Source organism: Sturnus vulgaris, chromosome 2, assembly GCF_052056855.1.
Source record: "Sturnus vulgaris isolate bStuVul1 chromosome 2, bStuVul1.hap1, whole genome shotgun sequence".
In the NCBI taxonomy this organism is placed as follows: Eukaryota; Metazoa; Chordata; class Aves; order Passeriformes; family Sturnidae; genus Sturnus; species Sturnus vulgaris.
The window spans coordinates 23,755,834-23,777,402 of NC_142244.1; the positions used below are offsets into that span (position 1 = coordinate 23,755,834).

General features: G+C 40.1%; 1 protein-coding gene across 40 annotated transcripts in view; it reads right to left on the reverse strand.

Annotated features, from left to right (window-relative positions):
* Positions 1–21,569, reverse strand: part of ZBTB20 (zinc finger and BTB domain containing 20) — a 504,648-nt gene that overhangs the window by 75,715 nt on the left and 407,364 nt on the right. For 3 of the 40 annotated variants that reach the window (XM_088158948.1, XM_088158938.1, XM_088158929.1), the window contains one exon: positions 5,571–5,636. The exons of the other annotated variants lie outside the window; for them this stretch is intronic. The gene's annotated coding sequence lies outside the window, so the exon portion shown is untranslated. The remainder of the gene's footprint in view (positions 1–5,570; positions 5,637–21,569) is intronic. 40 annotated transcript variants of the gene reach the window in all.

Below are 21,569 nucleotides of genomic sequence, written 5' to 3' on the forward strand. Positions count from 1 at the left end.
ACAGAGAAGGAGATCTTGGCCGCCTATGAAGGAGTTCAAGCTGCCTCAGAGGTGATTGGCACAGAAACACAACTCCTCCTGGCACCCCGACTACCAGTGCTGGGCTGGATGTTCAAGGGAAAGGTGCCTTCCACACATCACGCCACTGACACCACATGGAGCAAGTGGATTGCCCTCATCACTCAGCGCGCCCGTATTGGGAATCCAAATCGCCCTGGGATTCTGGAAATAATTACAAACTGGCCTGAAGGTGAGACTTTTGGATTGTCTTCTGAAGAAGAAGAGGAGCAAGTGGCACGTGCTGAGGAAGCCCCACCATATAATGAGCTACCAGAGGCTGAAAGACGATATGCCCTCTTCACTGATGGTTCCTGCCGAATTGTAGGCACTAACCGGAAATGGAAAGCTGCAGTATGGAGCCCCACACGACAAGTTGCACAAGCTACCGACGGACAAGGTGGATCGAGTCAGGTCGCAGAGCTAAAAGCCGTCCGTTTGGCCTTGGATATTGCTGAACGAGAGAAGTGGCCAAGGCTCTATCTCTACACTGACTCATGGATGGTAGCTAATGCTCTGTGGGGATGGCTGGATCGCTGGAAAAAGGCCAACTGGCAACGCAGAGGGAAACCCATATGGGCAGCTGAGATTTGGCAGGACATTGCTGCCCGAGTAGAGAAATTGACCATAAAGGTTCGACACGTGGATACACATGTACCCAAAAGCCGGGCTAATGAAGAACATCACAACAACGAGCAGGTGGACCGAGCTGCCAAAGTGAAAGTATCACAGGTGGATCTAGACTGGCAGCACAAGGGAGAATCATTCCTAGCTCGTTGGGCCCATGATGCCTCTGGTCATCAGGGGAGAGATGCAACGTACCAATGGGCCCGTGACCGAGGGGTGGACCTTACCATGGACAGCATCTCACAGGTCATCCACGACTGCGAGACCTGTGCCGCAATCAAACAGGCCAAGCGGGTGAAGCCTCTGTGGTATGGTGGACGATGGTCGAAGTACAGGTATGGGGAAGCCTGGCAAATTGACTACATCACCCTTCCCCAAACCCGCCAGGGCAAACGCTACGTACTGACCATGGTGGAAGCAACCACAGGATGGTTAGAGACCTACCCTGTGCCTCATGCCACTGCCTGGAACACCATCTTGGGCCTAGAAAAACAAGTCCTTTGGAGGCATGGTACCCCTGAGAGAATTGAATCAGACAACGGAACCCATTTCAAGAACGGCCTTATCAACACCTGGGCCAAAGAACATGGTATTGAATGGATATATCATATCCCTTACCATGCGCCAGCTGCCGGGAAAGTTGAACGGTGTAATGGACTCCTTAAGACTACTTTGAAAGCACTTGGTGGTGGAACCTTCAGAAATTGGGAAATGAACTTGGCCAAAGCCACCTGGATGGTTAACACCCGAGGGTCCATCAATCGAGCCTGTCCTGCCCACTCTGAACCCCTGCACACAGTGGATGGGGACAAGGTCCCTGTGGTACACATGAAAGGTATTTTAGGAAAGACTGTTTGGATTAATCCCACCACAGGCAAAGGCAAACCAATCCGTGGGATTGTTTTTGCTCAAGGACCTGGTTGCACTTGGTGGGTAATGCAGAAAGATGGGGAAACCCATTGTGTACCGCAAGGAGACCTAATTTTTAGTGAGAACTGTATGTAAGGTTTCATTTTGTATTATATATCTGTAAGAGGGTATTGGTTTGGGTGTGATGTAGATGGTAATAGAATAAGGGGTGGATTATGTCCTGGGGTATAATGCAAAAATGTGTATTCTATCACCATCTGTTAAAATGTGGGAGGGGTGGTGATCCTTATCTCTGTGGGAGATATCCTCTGCTGATGTGCCATCTGATAAGATCGGGGGATGATCATCGTTATCTATTCACAACCCATCCTTCCTCCAGAAGATATATTCTGTTAATGGGCCATTAAGTCCTATTGTGTGACTGATAAGATTACATCATCCCATTGGGAGATGCCCCAACCAGGGGCAGGAGCCAAGCCTTTCCTACCTAGATAAAAAAACCTGGGGTTTGGGACCCAAGGGCAGACCTTTCTACTGGATCCCAGAGGAAAGTCAGACCTTTTCCACATCATCGCTGGATCTTCAGAGGAAAACTGCACCTTCTACAGGAGCACTGCTTCAACAGAACCACATCCGTCATCCAGGAGGACTGCAGCCACCATTTATAGGGACTGCTACCAACACCCTGACTGACAGGGTGTCAGGTTGTATTTCTGACTGTGTTGGTGGTTGTTTCTTTTATATTATTGCATGTATTTTATTTTTTTATCTTTTCTCCTATTAAATTGTATTACTGACTTGGAGTCTCGCACTGGTTTTACTTTCAAACCAACACAAACACTATGTCCCAGATTCCAGCTAAGTATCTGAGAACACAATGGATCTTGTGCAGTCAGGCTATTTTTATTAGGACTGAAATTCCTGTAGGAAACAATTTAACTGGTGACCCAGTAAAGGGTTAAAAAAAAGTTATAGTCAAGTTTCCAAAGCCATCTGAACTGGCTTCAAGAAGACATGAAACATCTATGCATCTGGAAAATGGAACTGGCAATTGACTTTTCTGTACCATCTGCTCTCAAGAACATTTTCTGCTTGGGAGTTGCATAAGCAATGAAAAAAAGCACACAAACAACTTCCTGTACCATGTTTTTGGTCATTTGCAATACGCATTACAAAGCAAACCAGCTAAATATGCACAACTGTGCCCCACTCCAGATGACAACATGTATTATATAAGAGCAATGCCTGACAGAAAGACGCTTATTTCAAGATATCACAACACAAAGAAGACTCAAGGGGAAATATTCACTACATGTGAGAGCTGGGGGCAAGAGCCAGGGAGAGTTTTGCCTCCATCTCAAAAGGCCAAGAGTAGGTCAAAAAAATCAATAAGCAGACATTTTTGGTTTACAAAGTAAAATGACGGAACTTGTTGCGCCTTTTTCTGTAAAGGAGAGTTTAATCTGTAATGAATGTAAGCTTTTTTGTTGTTATTTAATGTCCCTTTAATGAATTTTAGATTCAAAATTATTCTTATCCCAAAAGCATTCAAAAATATGATTTGTTTAGACTTGCTTTGTTTGTCTGTTGGGAAGCCATGGCCTGATTTAATCTTGTATTGTGGCATAAATAAAACAATATCCCCAGGAATTAAGAGCAGTTTAACCAGAATAAAAATATCTACCTCTCCAAATGAGTCCCAAGCCTTTAAAACTGTGCATGTATGTATGTGTTGGCCTTTCTCTTTCCACTGACTGCACTAATGGAATTGGATGGAGACATTTGGGGAAATCCTGGTACCTCTGCAAAAGCAGGGAACTGCTAAAGAGGGTCTGTAGCCTTGACTGAAGCAGGGAGTGCAGCTGAAGGAGGTAGTTTGCCTCCATTTGGGAATGTTTCTGAAGCTAAAATCGAGATGAGTTTCCTCACTAATGAACAGACTGAGCTCAATTGTCAGTGTAGAACTGACCTGTTTTGGGCACAGGCACACGATTCCATTACTGTAAAATTAGCAGGAATTTGTGTTGCTGCAAGAGAGCAGACGATACCTAATCTAGCCTGAACTCACAGTGATGCAGACAGGTGACACCTGATCTGACGTCCAGCCTGCCACATACAGATAATCCATTTGTTCTGAAAACATTCAAATCGGTGTGCTAATTTATCCTAGAGCAACATTTTCTGTTACACAGCTATAGTGGTTTTGATATGGTTTTATGACTGAGATCCACTATGCAGTCAACCTACAGCTTCAGAAACTGATTTTGCATGGAAACAACCAATTCTATCATTCTAAATCTGGAGGTAAATCTGGGGGTGCAAACAGCTCCAGGGGAGACAAAATCCCCCACCTGGGACACACGCTGTCTTTGTAAAGACTAGCCATTGTAGAATAAAGGGGTTCACTTCCAAATCAGTATCTATTCCTTTCTATGGGTCAAAAGGACTTAGACCACCAAATTTTCTTCCTATCTTCAAAATACAGTGGTTTTATTGTTAATACAGGGTTTTCCTAGATAATGAACCCTGTAGTCTAGAATCTGCAAGATTAGATAATTCTCAGGAGACAAGTCTGTCTCCAAGAAAATAGCTCGGCCTGTGGCAACAAATTCTCAGGTTAATGAAAACTGTTTTAAGATTTCAGCTGAATTAAGGAGGTGCACAGTTCATATGTGTCACCTCTGCATGGGAGAGAACATCAATATGTTTTCTCTATCTACAGTTCATTAACAGTAAAACCTGGTTCATATCCTCTTTGTTACAGCATTCTTCCTTTCCTGCCTAGCCCCCTTCCTGACTCGAATGCCTTACACCTCCATCCATCAGAAGGACACCATATAAAATTTTCTTCCTAATTACATTGGCAAGTCTCTGGTTTTCATGGAAGTTACATCCTCATAAATGAGACCAGAATTTGGCCCTCTGTCTTTTCAAAAGGAAGACTAACGATCAAATAATTTTCTCACATCTCTGTTTGCACTTTCACAGTCTGATTACATTGATTTGTGTCTCATAAGTAGACATTTCCTTTGTTGGTTACAAATCAATGTTATAGACCTAGCCTGCCTGCACATTTTTCCCTTCCCTCTTTCAGTGAGAAAAACAAAATGCAGCTTCAATTCCTCTTGCTTTATAAATGTGAACTTCCTTGATCAAGCATGAGAGAAAAGCAGATAAAATTCCAGCTCTCCCTCAAAAAACAGGAAACGTCTGTGCTTAAATTTCTAATTACCAAGATGTTTTATAGTATGATAAACACATTTATCATTCAAGTCCTGCCACTGCTTTGTTAACCTAGCTATAATCCTCTCCTTCAGATATCACAAGACTTCCCAGGGCAGCCCACTGTGATATCACAGACAGCTATGACTTCATGGCATGAGTAAGGAAAAAAGAGGCAAAGGTTTTAGTCTGCAGCAGGACTGAGCTGCCACACAAATCTCCTGGAAAGGATGGAAAAGAAAAGGGTTTGCAATTGGTGCCTGGGAGGCAATGAGATTTTTGACTGCAGTGTGAAAATACAGCAGTGAAGATAGACGAGTATTTCACTGCAAATGGATACACGTGATAATAGAAAAGGAGTAGTAAGGAACAGAACCATCAATCATACTAAGTAAAAGAAGGTATAGGTGTAAATGTGGAACATATCAGTTTGATTTTCCTTTATTAAAAGAGAAAAAAAAAGTTAAGAAAGAAGAGTCAAAGCAGCCTCAACTCAATCTCGTCAGTTTTAATGCTATGAAGTTTAGTAAGTGACAGTTCCACCAATTTGATGGAAAACTTGTGACTGCCAAAAAGAAAACAGAAATTGTTTAGAGCTGGGAATAATAATAATAATAATAATAATAATAATAATAATAATAATAATAGAATGTAAGATCAAAAAGTAATAGAAAAATTTTATAAATATGAACATGGCTGCCACTACCATCAAAGAACATCCTCACAAGTCAAACAGAAATTACATTTATTTTAAAGAACAGCATTAGGAATCAGAAAACCTAGGTCCTACTTACACCTCTTGTGGGGAATCTATGCTTGGCCTTGAGAAAGATATTTCAGTGCTCTGTGCTTCAGTTTCTCTGCAAGACCAATCAAGATAATAATAGATCAAATTCCCATGCATCTTACTTCATGTGTGTTGAGTAAACACTTTACGTTTTTTATGTAGAAACTATTAAATGGCAGGAAAGAAAAAAAGGAATGTGAAAATTTGGGGAATATTTGAAAAAGAAATTCCACAACTCAACCACCTCCTCAAATCACAGGAAAAGAACAAAGAAGGTCCTTTTTTGCATTTATTTCCAAAGGAAGAGTAAAGCTTCCCAGGCAAATGGGCACAGAAGTTGCTCCTGCAAACATAATCATGTAAATGGTGAGAGAGAGCCCTGGCTGGTGCAGTCTTGCAATGTGTACATGTGTACATGTGCCCATTCCCTGCGAGATAACAACACACTGCTGTCCTGATGGGAAGAGAGATGAGAAGTTACGACTACTTGGAGAGTTGTCTGTTTGCACAGACTCTTGACACAGCAGGTCAGGCAAGAAACCACATCACTCTAAGACTTTGAGGACCAACCATTTGGTCTCTCTGTTCCACCAATCCACAACCTTAGGCACCTGTTCTGCTTGTGTTTAAAATAGGCCTGGTTTTCTAAAAATTGTGAGTTTTGTAATAGTAGATATGGTGCAGTAGGCTTGACAGAGTATTAGGTATTAGAAAGAAAGAGAGATACAAAATAAGAACCCTAAAATGAAAAGAATTATTCTCATTTGATAACTTTGATACAACTTTGATAGAACTTTTCCAAACTCTTTTACTTAGACATAAATGGTAAACAGAAAATACCAACATGCCATGAGTCAGACCTGCAGAATCAAATATGTTCATCAATGTCTGTTGCAACTTCTGTCTCTAGTGAGAGTTTAAGAAAGAATTCAAGAAACAGAACTGCCCAAATCAATTCACTGATTTGGAATATATCTACCTAAGCAGTGATGTGTTACCAGCCCAAAAGGACTAGCATAGCCATGTAGGACAGAGAGAACTCAAAATGCATTTCAACACAAATATATTTATAGGAGTCTGTTTGCAGCTCATGGTGCCTTCCACTGTATTCTGTGTGTTTTTCTTATCTTGCCCTATCAAAGTTAGCAGACAGTGGAGAGGTATGCATCTTTTTCTTATCTTATCCTCAACAGGCTTCACTAGCAAGGACATAAATTCTGTTGTTTCAATACCAAGCTACAATACCAAGCACAGAGGTCAGAACATTGCAGTGAGCACAAAGGTCACAAGTAGTGCTGCTACCCAGGGGGTTCCAGAGCTAAATGTGAACCCAAAGTGCTCTGGGCATATGAAAATGCAAAAGCTATTTTTTAAATATCTGCATATGTGCATGTCAAGAGTAAATATTTAAGGAATGAGAAACATGGTAACAAAAAAACACCCCCACGTTTGTCCACCTGTCAGTTGCATATTTTGATCCCTGTTATGTTTACAAAGTAAGTTTACCTGGTGGAGAGCACTGGAGAGAAATGAAGCCTTGCCTTTTACATTTCATGCAGTTTAAGAAGCTGCTCAGATTATTTGTTTACTTTAACTTGACATCCGTTCTTTTAACAGGAAGTGCCAAAGCAAAATTTGTACTGAAATACAAACACCTTCAAAAATTCCAGAGTATCTCAACATGGCATTTCTCTTTGGTTCTTTCTTTATAGTTGTATAGATAAACGTCAAAAGTGAAATATATTTAGGCTCAAGTCACCCAAAGACTGGGAAGTATCCACACTGAGTGCACGTTACTTTAAAACCTAGTCTCATGAAGATTTATTACTGGCATTAAAATTTTCAAAGAAGGTTTGGATAGACTTAGCTAGCTAAAGGTGAGTGCCAGTATTTCCTACACATTGGAGCAAGTAGCCCCAAAAATCCTGACCCCACAGGACTGGCTCCAGAAGCAGGTGGAGCTGAACTGTTAACTGAATATTTGAAACACACCAACCCTGAGAGGATTATACTGAGTTTTGTGACAGCTACACTTGAGGAAAAAGATAGAGGAAAGGGGCTGAAGGAGCCTGAATGGAAAATGAACAATTGAGATCAATGGAACAGGCCTGGAGGCTTCTAAAGAGAATCTTTTAAAGAACCACAGACAATGGCCACAGTCTAGACTGAACACACAGAGAAAAGTCAAGACAAATCATCACCATTAAAAGCTAAGTAATCACATCGTAACAGCAAGATACAGCAATAGTCTATCTGTCTGGTTTGAGGTGAAAGCACCTGGTATGTGACATTTGTTTCTGGGCACCTCCTCATCAGAGTGATTGGAGACAGTTCAGAGAAGAGCTTCATAAGCAACCACCGTGGTGGAAAGACTGAGCTATTAGGGAAAGAAATTAAGAGCTACATCTGCAATAGGCTGGTTACATGCCAGCGACTATCAGATGAGGACAAAGGCATGAAAACAAGTTGCATATAATTGAAAGGTGTGAATGACAAAAAAAAAAAAACCAAACCAAACCAAAACAAAAACAAAACAAAACAAAACAAAACAAAAACCAACAAAAAAAAAAAAAAAACAACCAAAAAAAACCAAAAAAAAACCCAAAAACTACCTAATAATGTGAAGGTATATGGATGAAATTAAGACCAATAACATGAAGCTGAAATTCCAAGAGGCAAAATATTATAAACCTGAAAGGTAGTCTCCTTAGGGAAGGAACTGAAGTTTGACTGTCTATTTAAAACTGACCTAGACAAAACACTAGACATGCAATGCACACATTCTTCATTGGCCCTGGGGAGATGGGCTGAGCAGATCTTGATTGTTTGTCCGGTTTGATGACAATGACTCCAAAGCACACCGTGTTTTTCTGGTCTAAAAAACATCCATAAAGATATGGAAACGTATGAAAAACACTTTGGTAGGTTAGAAGATGATTAACCAGAAGAAGACTTAATTCATGTTCATTGGATAAGCCTGTGAATTAAGCAGAGTTGTAGATGAAGAAAGAAGTAAAACAGCAAGGAGTAAAACCTATCAGGTTGAGGAAATGGATTTTAGCATCAAGTTCCCAAAACAGAATAGCCACATGGCATGGATAATCCATTGCATAAAAAGAGAGCATTATATATGGATCAGGCAACAAGATGTGAGAATGGAGTTTGGGAAATGACTTTAAAGCATATGTATGCTTTACATCCTGAAGCCTGAGTTGGCTAGTCTATGGAAAAGTTAAATGCTTGTGTCACAATCCAGAAACCTGAGTGTGCAAAAAGGGAGGTTGTCTCTCTCTAGAAAATATCCTAAGAAAGTGACAGACAGAGTGAGCCTTGCACTCTTCCATACTATTGAACCATGCATATAAGCCTATAAAAGAAAAAAATAACACTCCACTTACCTGAGTATTGAAACATTGCAAAAAGTGTGAAGGGAGAACAAAGTTTCAGGTGACACTATACAAAGATCATATTGGCTTCTGAGTTATACTTCTGCTAACCTTCCTCACTGGTCAAGATATCCAGAAAACTTTCCCCTTTCTCTACCTTCAGGGACCCAACTCCAAATTCAGCATTAAGATTCATCTGTGAAGAAGTTTTGCTGGTTGTACCAGCAATGGTGCTTCCTGCACAAAATGGTAAACATAAATGCAGTACTGATTACATTGCAAATCATGCCCCAAGGCTGGAAGTACAATGAGATAGTGATTTCAGAAGAAATATCAGATAAGGTATTCTTATTATTTCCCAGGCCATTGCAAAAAAATTACTCCCTGATCCCTGCAAAACTTCTTGATTTAAAGAAAAATTGTTGGTCTCTGTTTGTAGCTTGACTCTACAAACATCTGTGTTGAGTAGGAGAGTTGTGCAATACATTGGCAAATCTGAGCAGCCAAAGAGGGAAATTTATTCAACTGGTTTGGCCTCTGAAGTCCATGTATTGACCAACTACAGCCCGTGGTCTTTATTAGCTTTCTGCAGGACCCTGCTAACTAATGGTAACCTGTCCATCTACAGAGCCAAATATAGGTTCTTTTAAAGAACAGAAGGAATTCCTGCTGAGCTTGACATAAGATAAGCCCACCATGTGTCTGCCTAGTGCTGAGGACTCCTGTGACAAAGGTGGCTGCAGGCTAGGTGTTTATTTTCCAGCTGGTGTGCACTGATAACCTGACTACACTTACAAGATTCATGTAGTAATTCATGGCTTACCCCAATTTCCACAGGCCCAGCATCCTAAAGCCCTAGATACATCACAGAGGACCTTCCAAGCAGCTGACAGACACTTCTGACGCCCATTCTGGCTAGGAAAACACTAAAATATGAGGAGGAAATGCAATATTGCTCACTCCCCCAAGCGCAAGCTAATTTTAGATTTCATCCTGTGAGTCCTTATCGAGGGGATGTTTTAATTACCTTCAGCCTGTCCAAACCAGCACTCCTACCCCTATGTATACTGCTGATATGACTGACAGCTGAGAGCTTTTCTAAACACCAAGCATAGCATTGCAGTCACTAGCGACTGTAACTGCCTAAAGGAGTGTGATTTTTATGACTTTGACAATACTTACGACAACTTTCTTTAAGTGTAAAGGTATTGTTAAAATTTACTAAGATTTATAAAATAAGCCTACCTAGAAGTTTCATGTGTATATGCAAGTGTTGCCTAAAATCATATACAAAGAACAGTCTGACTTTGCCTCATACCAACATTAAAAAAAGGCCTCTCTGCTCACAGAAACAATCTTGGCCCTCTTCTCCTCAGTTTACATAGTCTTCTACCCAAGCCTAGGAAAATAGATAGGGCCCTTCCCCCCAGTAAAAAAATACTGGGACTTTCCTCAAGGAAGGGTGCACCACTAACTACTGAGACAAGGCATGGAAGAGAATCAATGCCAGAGCTAATCAGGCTAATTCAGCTGTTAAGAAAGCAACCAAACCCCATAAAGCCCCTCAAAGGTCAAAAAGTATCTCCGAGATTATGCCTGAGAATGACCTAGAAGTCAGTGTAATTCAGAGAGCACTAAAACATTAAATTCTATGCAATCAAGTACTTGCTCTGTATATGAACTGAAGTTTTCAAACCATCCCCCATAGAGATAATCATAGTAGGATCCACAATAAGAAAGATCTTGTTACGATACCTCCCAAATACTAATGCAAACACCACCATGCTTCTATATTCAGAAAGCATCTACATCTCTGACAAGTCTAAGATTTCTGAGACCAGAGCAATAAAAGACAGTCAAATGCAAGTAGATCCTAATTTCAAAATACAAGTATCTTGACATCCAAAAGGTGCAGGCTTTTTTTTCTGGCACAGAATGTATTAGGTATTAGAAACTTAATCTCCATTCTATGTCTGACTCAGCTCTGCTAAAATAAGAGATGCTGGTAGACACAAATGGGAGTCTAGAACATTTTAAGAAAATGTTAGCCATTATTTGGCTTGGCTGGATATGACACATAAAGATGATTTTTCAGGCAGAAGCAATGAGCACGGCTCCACCCAATACAAACTGTGGTTTGGCTAGAACAGTCCCTTCAGCAGAGATCTGCAGACTCTCCTCTGTGTACCTGACCGTCTGCATACTGCCACTGTAGGTGCACCTACTGTTGGTGCAACAGATGTTAAAGCAGGCAAACCTGACTCCCAGAGCAGAGGGATTAATGGGGCATTAACATCAAGGCCCTAGTAGTCGTGGTCATTTAAATGCTAGCAGCTTTAAGTAAGTTATCCAAATCTCGAGTTTACTGTGTAAGCCACTAGCATTTAATTATAGAACATCTGGGGCCAAAACTTGCCCCAGGATATGCATGAAGTCATCTCAACGAAGCTAATGGAAATCCATGTGCTATATACTAGAAAAGCAACTTGCTCTAAATAGGGCTAATTTAAAGGTTGTCTTTTACTGAACATCCTTTTATTATTTACATTTACAAAACCTAATCATATGACAGTTGCCAAGATTGATCAGCTGGGCTTCAGTTTACATTCCCACAAAATCAATTAAAGAAAAGCTTGACTTTAAAGCCTAGCAGCTTGAATTAACGTTCTGTGAAATCTGACAGATTTTGTCTGTGGTTCTTTATTGACCCTTGTACTTTTTTGACACTCTTGTGATTCACCTTTTCCCAACCAAAGTGTATTTCATGGTCTAGGGATGGTTTCTGAATGAGGAAAGAGTATTTTCACCTCCTCTTAACCGCCCAGAGCAGTATTTCAGGGCTCATCAAGAGGTGTGCCATTAAACCTAAAGCATGCTCATGGCTCCTCTCACATTGCAGTGAACAGATCTGTCAGATTTCAAATCTACTGAGCAGCAGCAGGTAAACACAGCTTTTGTTTTAGCAGCTCAGTAACAGTTAAGTGAGCATCTGCCTTGGCTGTACACAATAAACCTTCTATTTCAGAAGAGTATAATTGTCATTGTATTCCCTTGTCCTTTGAAATTTCGAACAGGAGGCTTCAGCCTGAGGGGCCTCTGCAGTCTTTAGGACATTAAAGCCCCCATATTATTTGCCACTCAGTATAATCATAGATACCTGTGTAAAATGAAAGGAAGATATCGTACTACATATCATACATGAGGGAAGCCTCAAATGATCACTTGGCTTGGCATTCATCTACAAGAGGCAAAGCCGTGCAAGTTCAGGATTGTTACCTGGCTTGGTAGTCGCTATGTTCAATATACTGAGGAAAACTTTAAAGTAACTTTAAAGTCACTTTAAAGATTTTCCTACTCCTGTTAACAGGTTAGGGGGCTCTAGACAAGTGTTTTATAAAATGCTACTTTTCAGCTCTAATGAAATTTTCTGCTAAGTGGGAGCCGAGCTGACTCCATTTGCCACTTCTCTTGTAAGAATTTCACTTGTGGAAGTTATGGGCCTGTTTTCTTACATGCAGCCCTTCGCTTCCTGCAAAAAAGACCTTTATATCAAGAGTTCTTCAAGAAATGCATCAGAACTTCTTTCTGGTGTAAGTCTCAAGGAATAGCCGAGATGCAACTTTGAAAGCAAATCTGTGGTGAAATTCAGGACAGGAATACAGCATGTATGTGTTCAGAACAGTCTTTCCATGGTATGAAGACTGTAAACTAATTGGCAACTCATCCAAAATCTTACAATGAGTAATTTGTGGCAATTTCATCTATGTAAAGTTATATATAGCATGTAGGGAACAAACATACATGCTTTTGAGAAAAAATACCCAACCTCTTGCTACACACTGACATTGCACAGTATATGTCTAAAGTTTAATGAAGTGTTTGGGGCCCATGCTAGCTTTGATTTGTAGGGCTCTAAGTCATGCAGCTCATGCTGATGTTACTGTATGCTGCTATGAATACAGAGAAGAATTTTTAAGAGCAGCTTGTGTTACACTCACAACCCTCATTTTATTTTAATGTAAATTGTGTGCTTAATCTCTTTTAAAGGTTCAAAGATCCCATCACCTCTATTTTTTTGGGCACAGAATCTCATGAGAGGATGCAGTATAAATGATACCCATCCATTCCATTGTATTTCTTCCTCTACCACACTTTCCTTTATGCCTGTCCCTTTATCTGCCTTTTTGGGTCTCTCTTTACTCATTTCTAGTCAGTCCCTTAGCCTGCCACTTGTTCTTCACTTTCACATACATAGTTTGTAAGACTCTGTAGTATACATCTTTTTTCTGTTTCTCCTACTTACTTCTCCTGGCACCATCAATGTTCCATGCCATCACACTACCTGGGCTTTAATTTGTGTATTTCCCTTTGTCTTGCATTTAGGAGGATAACTCTCTTGTCTGACATCTTCACCTTTCATTAATTCTGGTTTCCTATCATCTTCAGTTCCTACCACTCCAGAAAAGGCAGGAGGGAGAATGAAGTGCTTGCAGAGGCAGTGCTGGCTGTCACAGATTGATTGACAATGAGCACGGTGCCTCCAAGTGCCGAGATGCTGAAGTTTGTGGAGTGAAGTGAGACCTCGGTGCCCGGTACCCCCTCCTTGATTGAACAGACATTTTGAGTGCGGCTGCCCATCATTGTTAGCCCAGTGACTCCCTGCATTCTCCTCACTTCCTTCTCCCAAGCTGTCAGACTGGCAAGGCTCAGGAGAAATCACAGGTTTCCTAATTGCATGTGTGCCTGCACAGAAGAAAACTTAAATACAGGCTGGTCAGATCTGTACAGATGATGGAAAATGTTTCGCTCCATTCTGTGCTAGTGTGGGCTCTTCAATTTGTGCCTGGCAGCTTCCTTGTTCCTGAGGACAGAAAGATAAACTGTGGCTTTGTATGGATGGGGAATATGACAAAGCAAAAGGAGAGAAAAGGAAATTCATTACATTTATCTGTGCAAACATTTTCTCAAATGATTCTTGCAATTTCACATATCGAGCTCCCTCCGTGAGCACATCTATCCTGGATGGCTGTATCTTGGATTTATAGAAAAAGCTTGTTCCTATATCTACTCAGTCAGATTGGAGCTCTTTATTGGTGCTGATCAGCCTATTCAGACTCTTCTGACTGTTCCTTGCTCAGAGCCAAGACATCATGCACTGTTTTCAATGGCTATTTAAACATCAAGTGGGCTCTGGTAGCCAGGTAATCTAGAAAGAAAAGCACAGCAGCAGCCAGTCTGGACTGTGACTGACTCAAAAGTGGTCAAGTTTTCCTCTGACTGCATAGGATAGGCTCATTTTTAACAGGTCATTTTCTAGTCAAATCAAACACAAAAGTTGACTAAATCAAGATGGCCCAGTGACTCCTGGGAATTCCAGTGCCTTTAGTGATGGAAGAGAAAGCAGGAGCCACAGACAGTCCTTCTCCCAGGTTAAGGATGGTTGTAGGGGCAGCCTTAGTTTATTTGGCTCAGTGGCTCATGATTACTGAACTAACAAGATGCTTTCTTCTATTTAATTGCAAAGTCTCACGGGAGGCTTCATTTGCATACAGTGACTCAGAAAGCTGCCTGCTGAGCTGCAAGTACTGGATGTCTGTCTGGAACAAGTCAGAGTAATTTGTCCTCTTGTTTACAGCAGCCTATTTATAACAGCAGAGATGACCCATGGATACACCAAATCTACCCTCCAAACACCCAGAAAGGGGCTTTTCACACTCATCACAAAGCCTCAAATACTACAGCTCCCTCAACTCCTCCTTCCAGTGAAGATGATCTCCAAAGGCTACAGGGAGCCCAGTGGTTTAGAGCAGGTTTGGATGAAATACATGAGCAAAAACTTTTGTTGCACCATGATCTCAGTAAGAATGCATCTGCTTCAAGATGATACAAGGCCCAAGGATGGAGGACAGGTGTCCTTGAATATCTGTGGACTATGGAATCCACTATTACTGTTTTCCCCAGAAATAAGTTGTTAGCAGCCACTTCAGGGTGATCTGTGGCTTTCAGGATTTTTGTTTAATGGCTTCCAATGCTCAAAACTCCTAGATTGAAATCTATAAACTCACCACCCTTCTCAGTCAGATTTCACCTCTTAACAAGACCAAGTTTCAGAAAGCACCATATGTCATGTATATAAAAGAAATAACCTTATAGTGAATCATATACATGTATTCTAAATTAATTTTTCACAGGACTAATTTGAATGTCCCACATTAGCATCTCCTGGCTAAGATATCTCCCTAAGAATTAGATTCTCCAACACATGCACCTTCAAACAACTGCTTCTTCCCAGACAAGGAAACAGATTTTCTCTCTGTTACAGATATAATATTCTTCATTAAAACCACAGAAACCTAAGGTTCAGTCTTTATCCAAAATTCTGTCTCAAGTGCAACTTTTATTTTTCATTAGAAGACAGTCAATGTCACTGCTTTGGAAAAGAGAGCAGGTTTCTTAATCAGACATGCCATGCTTATTTTTGACCCCGTTACTAGACTGAAATAAGTGACTATATGAATATATCTCACATATTTAACATATATAACATATACATGTCTGCACACACCCCCACCAAACCTCAACAGTTATACATATTCATGCATGCATATGTGCAAGCAACTGTTTAATTTTTACATATATATATATTTACATGCATGTTTGTATATGTATTTACACATACACGCATATATCTCTTAAATATCTGACAGTCATTGAGTACTCCCTGAGCTTTGTGACGTTTCTTTTATGATATCTGAAGAATTTGGCTGAAGGTGAAGGGATAAGGTCAATTACTCCTGTCCTTACAAAAGAGAGACCCACTATGCCCAAAGCTTACCTAAAGCACTTTTCTTACATACATACATACACACATACATACATATATACGTATGTATATTCCATTAAAGGACTCCAAAACTTCTCCCTGCGTCCTCTTTTATGTGGGCTGAGCAGCACCACTTGGAAATGGAGAGTATGTGTATCTCAAGCTCATATCAGCAAAACTATCTTTATCTTATCATGATAATTGCCATTCCTACCACAGCACTCTCCCAAAGCAGAGCTACAGCAGGTAGTGATTCTTCTGCCTTTTGCTCACAAGTTTCTCCTCCACAGTACAATTTCTAATATCTCAAGTTTTTTAATGCTTACAGAGAAAACAACCTCTTCTCCTGCTCCCTAATTAATTTTTCTTCTTTCTTTCTTGCTTGCTTGCTTACCAATGGCATAGGCCATAAACTAAAATGGTCCAGAGCTCCTTAATGGCAATTTTGATTCCTGGAGCAATGACAAATACAAGGTGTGAGTTTTGCAATTCATGATGAAAAGAAATAAAAGAATTCTGTACTGAAGCAATACAATTCCTTTGATTTTCAATGAGGATATGCAGAACAGGGGTTAAAGTTGGCTTGTAAGGTCCTGAGAGATCAGCAATGCTATTTATAACAATGCTATGTACAGAAAAGCCATATATGCAATTATTCGATTATTCTTACATATGTTTACAGCTGTTCCCTATCTCCAAGGCTGGTCAGGAAGGATTAGTAGACTGACTGCCCAACTGATTCAGAATGGAAAAATTTACCCCCTTTTTATTTTTGGTAGCCTAGTCTTTATTTTTCAAGTGATGTTTTTCTTCAGTTGCATGAGCTGAGCAGCCTGGATAAATGGTATATATGCCTTTGGCAATATATGAAGGATTCCTTTTTTACCATGTGTTATTTATACCATGAGTCTGGTCATCTAAGTCATATGCTTCCTGTTTTTAACTGAATGACAAACTTTTCAAGCAGGAGGACAGATTCCAAATGATGCATAAGTATTCATAACCACAAAAATCTTCACCTGAACGTTTTCAAAATGTCCATTAGGAGAGAACTATGGCAGAATAAAATAAAATCTGGACAAGTATGCACAGATGCCATTCTGTGGTGTCTTGCCAGGCCTAAGATTAAAGACTCAAAATATAAATAGATGAAATAAGGAAATCTTTAATATTTTTGCAAATGGCTTATCTTCACAAAGAATTGCATACTGTGAGTTAGAGAGTGAAAAAGGGTGGGATTAAGGCTTCTGACACTAATATGGGAAGACTTATGTTACTAACTGATCAGAGACCTTACTTTCCAGGAAAATTTCCCTAAATTTAAACATGTTGCACCAGGTGTGAAACATGCTCTAGCTACATCACAGCAGTGAGAACAGAAGCCTTCCAATTAATCACTCGGTGTAACCTGTGGCTACATTTTGTTGTTTTCTGGCAATCCCACTTCAATCCTTGAGCCTTCTCCATCCAGAAGGAGTGGGAGAGAAGTGGAGATTGGTCGAAAGCAATATACAGCTCTCTCTTCCCAGAGAAAAGATGTCTACAGCAGTATGTGACAGTATTGTCATCGGGGAAATACATCTTGGAGTGCAGAGAGTTTAAATTATTATTCCTTGGCCTTGTAAGAAGCAGCCTTCGAGCCCATCTGTGCTATGCTCCCTGAGCATTTCAAAGAGCTGTTTTCCTCCAAAGACCTCAGCAGGATGAAAAAGAGCAGCTCGTGGGGAAAACACTGCCCAGAGTGGGTATGGGAGGGGTGGGAAGAGGCAGCTGGCTCTGTTGCGTTCAACAGTCAGGAGGATTTCTGTTGGGAGGAAGGAACACCACTACATCTACCATAAATGAAACCTGTTTCTTTAGAGTTATGTAGAGTGATCAGACCATTTCCTTGTGCCACTAATGCATTGATGGGTATTCTCAACAGTGGCTTGGAAGGAAAATTAGGGAGAAAAACACAAACATGAAGTCCAACCTGTCAACAATGATTTCTTCTGATTATGAGCAGTGCTGAGATCATATGCTATTGACATCAGTGGAATTTTGCTTATGCCTCAATATCCATTAGATTCCAACAGTCAGTTGTGTGTTTAATGAATTCTGATGCAAATTAAATCCTTTGAAAACTATTCCTGAGATTGGGAGGAGAGCTAGACATCGCCATACACCTTATCATCATTCTCTTATGATGAAAGAGCATTTTGTACAACTAAATCAACATTCCACTGCTCTCAAGTTAGGTCTCACTCATGATGTGCATTCTCAATATTTCTTCTCTAGATACTTATGTGAACCATACAGCTGAAGCATCATCTTTACCTTCATGAAGACTTTTTTAGAGACATGACCTTCAAAATATTTTGTCTCATAAAGTCCTTGTAGGTTACTGAAGTGCAGACATTCCTAACTTCCAGGCTAGAAAGTAAGGCTTGGAGATGTTGTTACTTGCCAGGTTCACAGAAGAAAATAATAAGCAAAAATCTGAAAATCAGGCTTTACAATCCCAAGCCAGTGATTTAACTCTTTGAATAGTTTCACTGTCCACTTTGTGATTTAAGACCCTGAAGACCCTTTTCCTCCTGCCCTCCTACATAATTTAATTGGACTTTGAAGCTTTTCCATTTCTCATTAGATTTTGACCTGTGCTTTTACTTAACAAATATTTTGCTTTGAATGCTACTTTTTTTCCTCACAGTCACTTCCATTATTCCTGTTCCATCTTTAGTTTTCCTTTTGCATCCACTTGTTGTAACTAAGATTAGTAGAAGCTGCTGTGTTACAAGTTTCAAGAGCCAGAAAAACCACACATGGGATTTTTAAACTTCTGACCCTATCTTCTCCCTTTGCTTCATTGAGTTGCATAAAATTTCATGCACCATGCAAAGCAAGTTTAGTTTCTATGTAGGCAGCAGAGAGTTAGTCATGACAGCATTTTCTGGGGCTGTTAAGGGGAGATGCACACTTCTTCCTGTTGAATTGCGTATTTCTGATTTCCTTCTGAATGATCAGAGGGCAGAGGAAATATTTACTGAGTCTTTAATAAACTTGATCTCTTTGTCTACATCAAGATTCAGTTTCACAGACCAGTTTGGAGCATGGCTATTCTCAGTTCTGTGTCTCCTTTTCTCTCTTCTCTGCCCTTCAGTCTTCAAGAGGTTTCACTACGTTGTGTTTTCCCCTCTGCTCTACTGTCTTCTGCTTGACGACAGACTGTCTCATGCAGTGATCACTCCGACCTCATAACTGAACACTCCTGTTTGTCAGCAGCAAGAGTAGACTGGGAACATCTCAGACAGGTGTTATAAAATGTAAAGAGTGTCTGGCAGCCACAAACTTCATGAAACCCCTAGCAAAGGCTTTATACAAAACGCCTCCTGATGCAAGAACATAGACTTCCCATATTTCTTTACAACTTCAAGTACAATCCTAAAGACAAATTCATAGCAAGAGAAAAGCAGGCTGAAGGCTCCTTTCCTGAGGGAGAGAAATTGTGAATGCTAGCTACTTTCAGTACCATGCACACTGTGCCTTGGCATTTGGAGACATCCTTAAGCATGGTTTTCTTAGTTTCTATTGTTTGTATGTTCTGGCCCAATGCTATTTCAGCGTATATTTTAATGAGTGAATTTATTATATAGCTCACTGCACAAAAATTTCAGTTACATTATTAAAAACTCCCTAGTACTCATTTTTGGATCAGATATTTCCTGCACGTATTTTGAATCCACTGTTGGTTATTGAGAAGCTTTTCTCCTTTTCTTTCCCTTTTTTTTTTTTCCCCTTCTGGCCTAATATGGGTCTGCCCTCAGTACTGCTACCTTTTTTTCCTCCCCCGTATCCCAGACTACAGCATAGACCTCTCTTAAACGCAGTGAGACAAGATGAGCCTTTTCTGCCTGGCAGCATTTCAGAGACATTAAGTGTAAGAGAGAAGGTAAGTAATTCACCATGCCTCCCCATTTCTGTAATGGGGGAGGACATCTTGATACATTTACAGTACTCCTCAGGGGATATTTCATCAGTTATGCCTAACTCTAATGGACAAGAATTGATTTGAACTTTCTACTTAGCACAGAGCTGTAAACAGTTTCATTCCAGGTCACAGCAATGAACTGATGTTTTGTAAAATTGTGAGAAATTTGGAAAACTTCTGTGTTGATCTATTAAGTAAGCTAGCAGTAAATGATCCAGGGTTTACTAAATTATCTTCTAAAATTTTTTAAAAACAGAAAGAGCAATTGCTAGCCTAGATTATACATTTTTTTCATTCTAACATCTCTCCTCCATTTTTCTTAGTATTGGCATTTGAGCTATCTCATTTACTTTCAGCTGAAATTTGTCAAATCAGGATACATTTTGGGAAGGTATTTTTACTGTTCTATTTAATGTCAGATGATTATTTTTGTAGTTCTCACAGCAAAAAAGTCCAGAGAACTCTTTGTTCTGCTGTAATAATATCTATTAATGTCTAAAGTCTATCTGTCCAAAAATCATCATACAAGGCTCCTGGGATATTCCCCCCACTTTCAGCTCTTCTATTGGTGGTACCTTAGGCAGTTTTAATCCTGGGCCTGAAAGTAAAATTCCATAATTAAAAAAAAAATTGGCATATACAGTATTATATCTTTGCCAAGGTTTGAAAAGTGAAAATACAGAATTCTTCATAGCTCTGCTAGGGAGCAAATAAGCAGCTCCTGTTATCACATGCTGTATTTTTTAATGCCTGTTGTATTAGAGATTATCTAGAAAGGCTGCAGCTGGGGCAAAGGATCACATCAGTAATCCATATTTTAAGATTCCTATTTCCAACATACTGATCATGGTGAGCAACGAAAACTGTAAGGCATTAATAATTCTTTACAGATAATATGAATAGTCACAGAAAACAGGCAAGCAAAAGAGGTATGTTTCATATTAATTCTAAAGTTAGAAATCAGGCAAGCATAAGCAAGAAAAGACAGAACAATGACCTGCCCAGCTCAGTCTTTTGTTCCTCTTAACTAAAGATGTCATTCTGCAAGACTGTGTTTCTGCACTGTTCCTCTGCGCTGAAAAGAGAGAAAACTGCCTTTTTTTGTGGATCATCATCTGGAACTGGTGCTGGAACAAGACACTAGCCCTGAAAACTGTGCTGTTGGGCCACTGAATTGTCTCTTACACAGGTAGGGCAGAAGATGTCAGGTTTCAAAATCAAGCAGCACTAGCTGCCACCACCGTTTGAATGGGATCCCAACCTATTTCCAGCTGGTATGAACACTGAGAGCCTAACCCTCACAAGATGTTCTTATTTTGGTACTCTCACTGACATCAGTGAAACTGGCCTTTTGTTAACCATTTTTCTAGTTTCTAGCAAGAGATGACTTGGAGATAAATTGAAACAAAATGGCAAAAGGCAAGACTGTCACCAGACTACTTTAATAAGTAGTATTAAAGTAGTAAGTAAGTATTAAGTAACTTTAATACTGATTGGAATAAATAATGAAAAGCAGCCTATGTGCCTTCAGGAAGTTGAGCACCACAGTACTGGATGTACAACTTCTATATCTCTGGCATTTTAAGAGAGAAAAGCTTTAATTTCCTGTTGGTCCCATGTTTGAGCAGAGTTTTTTGGCATTCATCTAGCACAAATTTAAGGAGTTAGCAATAAAACCTAGGCACAAGTCTAAATTTTACTCCTTGGTTTGCACTGGTGCTACAAACATGGCAATAGGGAAACTGGACTACTGCTGTTAACAGGTTGTGCTCCTATCTTCAGTTTTCAAATAACTGATTAATTTGGGTATTTCCATATTATGAGAGT